Here is a 12,398-nt window from a genome sequence, read left to right as displayed (position 1 = left end):
TCCCCAGCCCCGAGACTGTTTTATTTAATACTGAAAATATTAGTTGAATTAATGAATAAGCAAATAGTAACCTCATGTTGTAAAGAATTTTTGCAATTTTTATTAGAATCACCCATAAATAATCACTGTCAATCCCTTGTTGTTATTGTTATTGTTATTTATACAGGGGATTGAACTGAGGGGTGATTTACCACTGGGGTACATTGCCAGCCCTTTATAAATTTTTTAAAATTTATTTTGAGACAGTGTCTTGCTAAGTTGCTGAGGCTGATCTGCAACTTGCTATCTTCCTGCCTCAGCCTCCCAAATTCCTGGGGTTACAGGCATGCACTACCTTACCCAGCAACCCTTTGTTATTAAACTTCTACGTCAGTTTGTTATGTGTGTGTGCGTGTGTGTGTGTGTGTGTGTGTGCGTATTTCCTATCAGTAAATATTCAGTTATGGGCTGGGGTTGTGGCTCAGTTTGCCTAGCATGTGGGAGGCACTGGTTTGATTCTCAGCAACACATATAAATAAATGAGTAAAAATAAAGGTTCATCAACATCTAAAAAAATTAAAATTTTATAAAAATATGTAAATATTCAGTTATATACTTTAATCGCTGAATAAGTATTGTTATAGGATATAAGGATATACCATAATTTCAGCCTTCCAACCAAGTTTTCTCTCCTGTAAAAGAACAGTTTCATAGGTAAATGCTTGTCTAATTTGTTTAGGATATCCTAGAAATTTTCTGGTAGGGTCTTCATGAAAAGTCTGTTTTAGAACTGTTTCTAACAGGCTTCTTTCTTTATGGGTGTTCTTTTTCAAAAACACAGGTAGTATACTGACAAATGCAGGCTAACTGTCAGCCACAGAAGTGAGAACTGGTAAGTAAAGGTTCTACTTCACAGGGACCTTCTTTAATTTGTTTAAAAACCTTGGAATCAAGCATTCTTTTCAAGAGCACAATAAGAGATGACTCATGAGCTGAATAACAGGATATAGTGGTCAACATATATGTATATTGAAATTAAAAATTTCTCGGGATAAATCTTCATTTGTTGATAACATTCGATTTTAGTAGAAGGTTTCTCCCCTACTTTTAAAACTGTGGTAAAATACTCATAACAAAATCTATCATCTTAACCATTTTTAAAGGTACAATTCAGTGATATTGAATACGTATATTCATAATGCTGTATAATCATCACCACCATCCATCTCCATCTAGAAAATGTTTTTTTAATATTTATTTTTTGTAGTTGTAATTGGATACAATAACTTTATTTTATTTATTTATATGTGGTGCAGAGGATCGAACCCAGGGCCTTCCATGTGTGAGGCGAGCACTCCACCGCTGAGCTATAACCCCGGCCCCTAAAATAGGTTTTAACATACCATCAAGGTCACTTTGCCTCAAACTTTTTCACACAAGTATAGTTAATAGTATAGAGAGTGAACAATTGCCTTAATATAGTCTTGTCCTAAGCTATAATTTTCTTTAGTTTCAAGTTCTATCTTAAATTTAATATAAACATTGCATTTTAAATCGCAGTATTCCTATATTTAGTATAAATATAACATCTATGCATTTTTTAAAGTCTTGGAGTAAAGTTGATATCTATGAAAAGGCCCCATATTTATTCACTGGCTTTTAATCCCTATCACACTAGAGTTGGACTTTCAGAGACAGAGTTCTAGACTATTTTGTGGTTCTGTGGCATGTTCTTTTTCAGTTTTCTTTTACAGTTTAGCCAAGGTTATTGATAGTTGTGCATGGCAGGGAGGAGACTAATTGACGTTTACCCCCCTTGAACATAAGACTTCCACAGAAACTGAAAATTCACCAAGTGAATATTCAAAAGTATTTTATGTAATCTCACACTTCATCAATATCAATGCCATGAGAGTTTTAGTGTATACATAAAGTGAGTTATTTAATATTGACTAGGGCTATCGCCCACCTTTTCAAAGAGTATCAGTTTTTCAACTATCCATGCATTATGGCTACCGAGATTTGGAGACCCTCTCAGGTATAATAATTCTATTCTCATGGCTAGCCCCCATTTAAGGAGATTGGAGAATACATTCATGAATAGTGGCAAAACTGGAACTAAAATTTGAGTTTCTTAACTCCCAGTTGAAGATCTTACAACAAAAGGAAATGAAAAGACATAATGTACTTCTTCCTGGTTCCACAAACCACTTCACACCATCCTAAGGTCAGTTTATTTTTCTTTGCCTCCCTCTCGCCTTCCTTTCAGCACCCTAGTTCTAACCATTAGCACGTTAAGAATATTTTAATATACTTAAAAACCAGGTAAGAGGGTAGATCTCTTGTTACATATTCTTACTACAGTAAAAAAAATAAACAAATAGAGCATTTGGGAACTCCCCAAGAAACAGTGTAGAACATTAGAATTTTGTCTCTTATACTTAGCACACAGGCACAAAGCTCAGAATAGCATAATTTTAGAAAGAAAAAGATACGAGACATGATAGAGGCTGCTGGCAAAATGAGAAGGCCTAAAATGAAAAATAGGCAAATATGTACTTTTTAACCTAAATGAAGAATTCATTGGTAGAAGAAAGAATAAGATCACAAAATATGCAGAAATTTCTGATTTCTAATTCTTGAGGATATCTATCTAGTAGTATTCTGAAATATTAAACAAATTAAAGAGTTTTATTTTTAAAACAGTTAAAAATCATGGGACTAGGCATAGAGTCACCCTATTTTATTCTGTGAGGTAAATTTTCAGTTCTAATTACTAGGCACAACTAAGATTATTACTCTGTAATAATGTTAAAACAAACTTTTGGTAGAATAAAAAGAAATTCACATGACTTTTGTATCATCTTGTAAAGGACAGGGCCATTAAAAGCTAATATTTTAAAAGGTTCAAAAGCGGGGTGTGGTGGCTCACGCCTGTAATACCAATGGCTTGGGAGACTGAGACAAACTTCTCTGAGTAATATCACTGCATCCCAGAACAAAACCCAGAAATATTTGTAGGAACAAAGAATCTCCAACAACCAACATGGTAAAATTCTCAATCCCTCACATCCACTTAAAGCTTACCAGGCATGCAAGCCAGAAAATGACTCATAATGACAAGAATAATGAATGAGCTGAAAGTGGACTTAAATGGACACAGATATTAGAACTAGTGGACAAGAGCATTAACATTATTGTAATAGTATTCTATAAGTCTGAAAAACAAAGATAAGGAAGATATATTTTTAGAACTCAAGTTTCAATTCTAGGAATAAAAGCTATAATATCTGATGAAAAATTCACTAAATGGGATTCTTGGATAATTAGGTCAGAAAACAATGATTAGTAATCTTGAAGACATAACCAAAGAAGCTATTCAAAATAAATAGAGAAAAAGAATTTTAAAAAACGATAAGAAATTCATTTGGGATAGACTTCTAGATTATAATTCCAGAGGTTTAGTATCTATATAATTAGAGTTACCAAAGGAGAGGAGAGACAGAGGTGGAAGAGATATTTGAAAAAATAATCCAAAAATTTCAAATTTATTGAAAACTATTAACCCACAGATCCAAGCTCAACAACAAGAACAAAACTAAACCAAGGCAATATAATCAAATTGTTTAAAACCAGTGTTACAGAGAAAATCTTGAAAGTAGCCAGAGAAAATATTTATGTTATAGAGAACCAAAAAGAAGGATGACAGATTTCTCATCAGAAACATTACAAGTGAAAAGAGAGTGGAAATACTGAAAGAAAAAAATATTAACCCAGAATTCTATACTCAGTGAAATATCATTCAAAAACAAAGACAAAGTAAAATGTTTTCAGACATACAAAAACTCAGATATCTTTACTAAACTCAGATATCTTTACTATCAGGCCATACCATGAGACATGCTATAGGAAGTCCATGAGAGAGATGGAAAATGATACCACATGAAATTATACAGATCCACACAAAAGAATAAAAAGCACTGGAAATAATAACTACATGGGCAAATATAAGAATTTCTACTAAAATTAATTAGAATTCTTTAAGGTAATCAACAATCTAAACAAAAATGATAACAATGTATTATTGAATTTATAACACACACAAGTATAAAATATATGACAAAAGTTGAAAGGCAAGAAGGGGAGAAGTGGAAGAATGAGGTTGTAAGGTTCTTTTGGCGTATGTGATGTGGTGTATTATCATTTGGTGGTAGACTCTGGTAAGTTAAAGCTGTATTCAGTAAACCCTGTAGCACCCAGTAGAAAAACAAAATAGTTATAGCTAACAAGCCAACAAAGGAGGTAAAACAGAAACATAAAAAATTACTCACTCTAATGAAGGCAGAAAGAGAGGGAAAGGGACAAAGAACAGATGAAACAAAAAGAAAATAGCAAGAAGACAAATTTAAATCTAGTCATATCAATAATCACATTAAATATAAATAATTTAAACATCCATTTAAAAGGCAAATATTAGACTAGGGGTATTGCCAAGTGAGATTCCAAATTCAACCCCTAACATTACATACAAAACAAACAAAATTAAAAAGCTTAAAAGGCAAAGACTGTCAGATTATATTAAAAACTAGACCCAACTAGCTATTATCAATAAGAAACACATTTTGCATACAAAGACACAAAAACAATAAGGGTGAAAGGAGAGAAAAAGATATACTTTACCGGTGCTAGCATTAGTTAAAAGTGAAAGGGTACATCTATATTAACATGAAATAAAGTACATTTCAAAGCAAAGAGTATTTCCAGGGATAAAGGTAATTTCTTATTAATAAAGTGGCAAGTTAATGGGGAAGATATAATAATTTTAAATGTTCCTATCCCAAATAATATAGCTTTGAAATATATGAAGCAAAAATTGATAGAACTACAAGGAGAAACAAATTCTCAGACAAATTCTCAACTATAGTGAGAGATTTGGATACCCTTCTTTTAATAATTACCAGAACAAGTAGAAACTTAGCAAGTTAAACTCTACACTATCAACCAATATCACTTATTTGACTTTTCTAGAATACTCCATTAACAACAGAATACACATACTCTTTAAAGTGTATATGTGAAACATACCTATATAGACCATATATAGATATACAGACCATATGTATATATCAACTGGCCTGTTTTTATATGGTCTATGAACTAGGAATGTTTTTCACATTTTAAAAAATTCTTTAAAAAAGAAAATATATGAAAAATATTACATGTGGCCCAAAGCTTAAATTTACCTTTATAGAATTAATTTAAATTTACCTTTATAGAAAACTGAAGCTTTATAGAAAGCTTGTAAACCTTTTTTCTAAGCCATAAAATATGTGTTAATAAATTTTTAATAATTCAAGTCATGCAAAGGATGTTCTTGGACCACAGTGGAATTAAATGAGAAATCAATAACTGACAGCTATCTGGAAAATCCACAAATGTTTGAGGAGAAAATAACATTCTTCTAAATAACATGTTGATTAAAAAAGGAACCTATGGTGAAGTTAGAAAGCATTTTGAATTGAATGAAAATAAAAACAAGCCATATCAGATTTTATGGCATTCTAAGGCAATACCATGTATGGAGGAAATTTAGAAACAAAATTCCTATATTATAAAATGATCTCAGTTTCTCCCATAAGAAATTAGAAAAGCAAATTAAACCCAAAGAAGCGAAAGAAAGGAAATAAGAAAGAAATAGAAAACAATAAATGGAAATCAGAAAATCAATTGAGAGTATCAATGAAACCAAAACCTGGTTCTTTGGAATCCGTAAAATTGATAAACCTTTAGTCAAGCCTGATTAGAAGTTTTGGCCATTGAAATCAGGAAGAAGGTAAGATAAAACAACTCAGATTGGAAAGGATCAAATAAAGCTGATGAAATCTCCAAGAATTTCCTCAGCCTCTCTATAATTCCCCCTCTGCTCACCTCTCTCCTGGTTACTACTGGTCTGCTTTCTGTTGCTGTAGATTAGTTTACTTATCTTCTGGCAACAAGGAGGTTGGGCAACCTGTACATAAAGCAGGGGGGGGCGGATTTAAAGGGGGGGGGCTTAATGGGAGACTCAAACTTTTTAATTTTGTTTTGTTTGTAACTTCGATTTATTTCTCTGTCATTTCCTTTCCCTCCACCATTTAAGTACACTAATGTTATTTCATAGATTTCATAAGTTACTTCATAGATTTTCCCAATGCTCTAAAATGTTAGGTTGCTAAAGAAAACAGATCAGTTTGCAATTTCTAGAATTTTATGTACATAAATCAAATGGTATGTATGCAGTTCTTTGGTCAGAAATTGATATAGTGTAATCAAAGTATATGTATAGCAATTTGATTTTTCATTCCATTCCATTCCCTTCATTTGACCCTAGAGTTTCAATCTGTATCTATTTTATAACTTTCAATAATCAACTGGCCGGAGAGCTTATTAAGAAAGCTTGAATTTTCTACCTTCTAGTGATGTTCCACTTAGAGTTGACATTAAGCCACCCCCTTTAAGATACTTTTTCCTTCAATTTATTTTCTTTCTGGTCAATTGGAATATTTTATTGGAAACTAAGAAAATCTCTAGTTTCTTCTTCATGTAGAAGAAGCAGAGACTATCCTGGATTTTTGTAGTACTTAAGCTATTCCTTAATTGTCTCATGAAGAAATCAATGAGGTGGAATCACTGAAATGTCAGAATAAAATTGTTTAAAGTGTAACCATGTTTTCTATAATAGATTTTCATATAGTTTAATTAATAGTCATTCATTCCCTGGCTTCTTTCTCCATCCACAGTGTCTTCTGGCAACAAGGAAGTTGAACAACCTATACATAAAAGCAGTTGCTAGTGATGCCAAATTAACAGCAATTTCTCCATCATTTCCTCTCTCTACCATTTAAGTATATTAATATTTAGGTTATTTCATAGATTTTCCTCATGCCCTAAAGTGTTAGATTGCTAAAGAAAATTGATCAGGTAATACTGCTCATGGATACACACACACACACACACACACACACACACACACACACACACACACACCTCCAGGTATACAAAATCAGACATTAACATGAAAACTTGAGGGAAGAAAATCACCCAAACCATAGAATTTCTGGTTTTACTAACATTTATGTAGCATGGTTCCCATTTAGGATTTTCAGAATTGAGTGAGGACAATCTGAGGATATATTTTTTTGTTAACCACTTCAGAAATTGTGTGAGGTAGGTGATGGGAAACACCCAAGCAAGTAATGACTGTTAGATAAGACATCAGAATCCATGTCCATCACTTCTTGTCCATACAGATAAACTTCATTTCCTAGCCTCTCTTTCAGTTAAGTGTGGGCATGTGACTAAATTATAGTCAATGGAATGAGAATAGAAGTGATACCCACTACTGTGAAGCTCTTTCATAAGAAAATCTCTCCTTCTAACAGACTGAAACAGAGAAGACCTCCAAGGAAAACTTGGAAGTTGGGTACTAAAGGATGAAGTTCAGAAAGATCTTGGAAACTAGGTACTGAACTCTTTGTTTACTTCAGCAAGAAACAAATTTGAGTCATTATTTTTCAGAATTGATCTATTCGCAGTTAGCTTCCCTAATTAATTGCATATGTACAGCATACGCAATGTCCCTATGATGACAACTTCAGTGGGCACCATTTCCATTGTAATGTATGTAAGGGGCATGCTAGAAGCCTTGGGTTCAATTCCCAGCCATTCAAAAGCAAACATACAAAAACTAATACATTGTAAAGTTATGTAAATGAATTTCTTGAAGCAAAGTTGAAAGGCTACAGGTAAGTATACATAGGGATATATTTAAATATTTTTCACAGAAGTGGTGCAACACTCGGACTTGGCCAAATTGATTTTAACTTTTTCATGAGTTTCATTGTAGATAAGCACCAATTTGTTTGAAGGCACACATCCATATTGTTTCTGTGGTAAAGAGAAAGGTGATGGAATGGATGATCCATTAAGACTTGTAAGGGGAAAATGTATACTTAGGATCCAAATTAGATCTCCCAGGATTTATACAACAGTGATGGTTGCATATTCTTCTGATAACCTATAGAATATTAGGAGTTTCCTTTCCCCAAAAGAAAACACTTGCTGCTCTGAGTAGTAGAGATGTTTTTCTAAACTTATCTGGGCATAATTTTCATCATCTATAAAATGAGAGTTGGATTATTATGACCTCAATGTTTCCTTTGTTCACTAAAATTCTGCCATCTATGTAATGTCCAGAGCTGTTGGGAGAAACCGTTTTTAGCATGAGTGTTCCTTCCAAATTAAAATTAATGTAATAATAGTAACTTGAACATCTTTAACTCTTAGCAATTCACATTGGTAAATAGGCACAACAGAGTTCCTACCCTTCTTTCAAACAAAACTTATTAAGTTGAAAAGATTTTTCCAAGAAATCTCCATACTGCTTTCTATATTGGCTGCACCAATTTGCAGTCCCACCAGCAATGTATGAGTATACCTTTTCCCACACATCCTCGCCAACACTTACTATTGTTTGTCTTCATGATATCTGCCATTCTGACTAGAGTAAGATGATATCTTTTAAAAATATATATATTTATTTTTTAGTTTTAGGTGGACACAACATCTCCATTTTATTTTTATGTGGGGTTGAGGATCGAACCCAGTGCCCCGCGCATACCAGGCAAGCACACTACTGCTTGAGCCACATCCCCAGCCCAAGATGATGTCTTAACAGTTTTGATTTACACTTCTCTAATTGCTAGAGATGCTGAGCATTTTTTCATATATTTGTTGATTGATTGTATATCTTCTTCTGAGAAGTGTCTGTTCAGGTCCTTGGCTCATTTGTTGATTGGGTTATTTGTTTTTTTGGTGCTTAGCTTTTTGAGTTCTTTATATACCCTAGAGATTAGTTCTTTACCTGATGTGTGAAGGGTACAAATTTGCTCCCAGGATGTAGGCTCTCTGTTCACCTCACAGATTGTTTCTTTTGCTGAGATGAAACTTTTTAGTTTGATTCCATTTGGAACCACCATTTGACCCAGCTATCCCTCTTCTAGGACTATACCCAAAGGACTTAAAAACAGCATAATACAGGGGCATATCCACTTCAATGTTTATAGCAGCACAATTCATAATAGCTAAACTGTGGAGCCAACCTAGATGCCCTTCAGTGGATGAATGGATAAAAAAAAATTTAGCATATATACACAATGGAATTTTACTCAGCAATAAAAGAGAATAAAATCATTACATTTGCAGGTAAATGGATGGCATTAGAGAAGATAATGCTAAGTGAAGTTAGCCAATCCCCCAAAAGCAAATGCTGAATGTTTTCTCTGATATAAGGAGGCTGACTCATAGTGGGGTAGGGAGGGGGGAGCATGTGAGGAATAGATGAATTCTAGATAGGGAAGAGGGGTGGGAGGGGAAGGGAGGGGGCAGGGGATTAGCAAGGATAGTGGAATGTGATAGACATCATTATCCAAAGTACATGTATGAAGACAGGAAGTGGGTGTCAACATACTTTATATACAGAGATATGAAAAATTGTGGTATATATGTGTAATAAGAATTGTAATGCATTCTGCTGTCATTTTTTAAAATCAATTAAAAATTTTTAAAAAGATTTTTAACCCAGGATTTTTTAGAGTAATTTCAAAAGCACTATGCCACCTCTCTGATTTCTATACTTCACTCAGTGTGTGGGGAAGGATCAAAACTAATGCAGAATGTGGTAATTATTGAAATATTGAATGTAGCATATTACAAAAAAGTCAAAACTTCAAAAATTAGAGGGAAGATTATATAATTTTCACTGAATTTACCAGTTAAAACTTTTAGTATTTTCTCTCTCCATCTCCCTCCTCCTTTTTATCCCCACTTCCATGTTTGACAAAAATCATATTTTTATTTGTGATTTTATAATATAGCCAGTAGAAATGATTCTTTGCCTATTTGTTTGATAGTGGAATTTTAGTCTCATGAATTTCATCTTTTTTTGAAAGCTAAAATCTGCGTTTTTCCAGATTTTATGCAGGCATAGAATTGGCTTTATCTCACATTCTTTTGCTGAAGGAGAGCTGTAGAAATATGGACCTCATTCAGGGATGACACTATTTTAGAAAGGAAAAAGGATAGGTTCTATAACATTGTCCACAGTGAGGTTTTTATGCTGAGAAAAAGTCACGGATGGGCTGGAATAGATGAGAAGAAGGAATCACACAATACCCTTTTTTGTTCCACAAAAGAAACATGACAGAAAAAGAGAACCAATAACAATATTTTGATTACTAGTAGACAAGTATAGATTCTAAAATATCCTTATATAATTGCAGAAATCGAGGAACAATCTATTTTAAATGAGGGAAAGGATAAATTTTGATATATATATTTATGTTGGAATGTTATACAGATGTTAAAAGCATGTTTTTGAAAAATATTCAGTAACAAGAGAAAACAGTCATTATAAGCTAAATATGAAAAACAGCATATAAGTAATATTTTGGTCAATAGTGGACCCTGTGTGTGATGGTAGTCCCATAAGATTATATTGCCTAGGGACTTCATATCCCTATCTTTAAAGTGATTCATGATTGTGTGGTATTTGGTGTTTAGTATTTAGTGTAAATGCAATAAAGAAACATGAATTAACATTGGTTTTTCTCTGGCTATGGGATACTTCAAGGTAACAGTACTTTTCTGTGGTTTCCAATATTTTTCTTTTTAATACAGTTTGTTTACAATTTCAAAAACATTACTTTTAAAGAAGTTAACACCATTCATGTAAAAAATCTGCATACCTACATATATGTATTATTTCAGAATATCAAAAAATATACATTGGGCTGGGGATGTGGCTCAAGCGGTAGCACACTCGCCTGGCATGCGTGCGGCCCGGGTTCGATCCTCATCACCACATACCAACAAAGATGTTGTGTCCGCTGAGAACTAAAAAATAAAAATTAAAAAAAATTCTCTCTCTCTCTCAAATATATACATATATATAATTTCAGTATATCAAAACTAGACCCAAAATAATGGGTTTGATGGTTTTCAGAATAACACTGAAACAGAATACTTTCCTTGACCCTAACTTTATACTGAGGTCTTCAGGGAAGTGAAAGAGCTGGTAAGAGGCACATCATTTCAAGAGTTTCTGAAGTGCATGCATTGTATGAAAAAGCATAGACATTGGGCTGGGGATGTGGCTCAAGTGGTAGCGTGCTCGCCTGTCATGCGTGCGGCCCGGGTTCGACCCTCAGCACCACATACAAACAAAAGATGTTGTGTCTGCCAATAACTAACTAAATAAATAAATATTAAAAAAAAAAAAAGAAAAAGAAAAAGCATAGACACTTCCTTTGATTTTCACATCTTGAATTTCAATACAACCTGGAATTTTGCACATGCTAAATGAATGCATTAGTGTTTTCAAGCTACAAAATGGTGGTTATTCAAAACTTATTAAATATTCTTCAAAGATTGAACAAATTAAGACAGCTGAATACATATTCAAAACATCTGTACATGCATATATATATGTATGTATACATATGTATTTTAAATTAAAGCAAAAGATTCAAAAGAATAATTAATGTTCTGAGTAAAGCTAAGAAATAGAGGCTATTCATACTTTTTGTTTCAAATTTACTGCAGTGCTAATTTCCTGCATTTTTTCTGGATGTTTAATTATGTTTAATTTCTCTAGGAGACTAGTGAAGAGACCTAAACTCAAGATTAAAAGACTAGTTCATATTCTACCTATTTCTTACAACAAAATGTTCTAAATGTCAAGTAGAAAGAATTATGCAGCTAAAACAAAGTTTGAAAGAGAGAAAAGTAAGCAGCAGCACACTGAGTTTTGAGCACAGACTCGGGGGATGAGGCAGATGCAGGTTCAAATTCTTAAACTAGGAGTGGGGAAAAAACAGCATGAGGAAGGATGGAAGCTGGAAAGAATAAGATTGATCAGTAGTATACCTGTTTGTCAAGAATAAAGGATGTAGATAGGTACATACTAGAACTGGAGAGTGAATTTTAAAGCTTAAAGGGCTTTTAGAGATGATTTAGTCACAGTCCATCATTTTGTAAAGGAAACTGACACCTGGAAAGTTAAATGTCTCACCTGAGGTCTCGCTTCCAACATTGACACTTGTGTTACCCAGGTTCCCCCAACTCCCTTTCCTGCCTTCCTCCATCCCTTCCTCCCTTCCTTCCTTCCAAGAATCAAACCCAGGGCCTTATCCAAGTTGTGCAAGGCACTACCACTGAGCTACATCCCCACCCTCCTAGGTTTCTTTACTCCCCAAACTGGACCCATTTCACTTTGTGTTACAACATGCTACATCTGAGGTTGAGGCAGAACAGATTATAGAGAGAATGAAGATTAGACTAAAGAGTTTGAATTTTGTCCTGCCTATGGCTTTTTTTTTTTT

At 33.6% G+C, this 12,398-nt stretch overlaps 1 long non-coding RNA gene across 1 annotated transcript in view; it reads left to right on the top strand.

The window, feature by feature from the left end:
- Nucleotides 1-12,398, top strand: part of LOC124099157 (uncharacterized) — a 27,404-nt gene extending 15,006 nt beyond the window's left edge. Inside the window, exons 4-7 of the long non-coding RNA XR_006853839.2 lie at nt 821-871; nt 2,125-2,206; nt 7,401-7,480; nt 10,786-12,398. This is a non-coding gene — a long non-coding RNA (uncharacterized LOC124099157). The remainder of the gene's footprint in view (nt 1-820; nt 872-2,124; nt 2,207-7,400; nt 7,481-10,785) is intronic.

This window comes from Marmota monax, unplaced genomic scaffold (genome assembly GCF_021218885.2).
Source record: "Marmota monax isolate L192 unplaced genomic scaffold, Marmota_monax_Labrador192_F-V1.1 WCK01_AAM20220418_F8-fsc00011, whole genome shotgun sequence".
NCBI classification, from domain to species: Eukaryota; Metazoa; Chordata; class Mammalia; order Rodentia; family Sciuridae; genus Marmota; species Marmota monax.
Note: the sequence above shows the minus strand (reverse complement) of the source record. Positions and strands in the feature narration are given on the sequence as shown.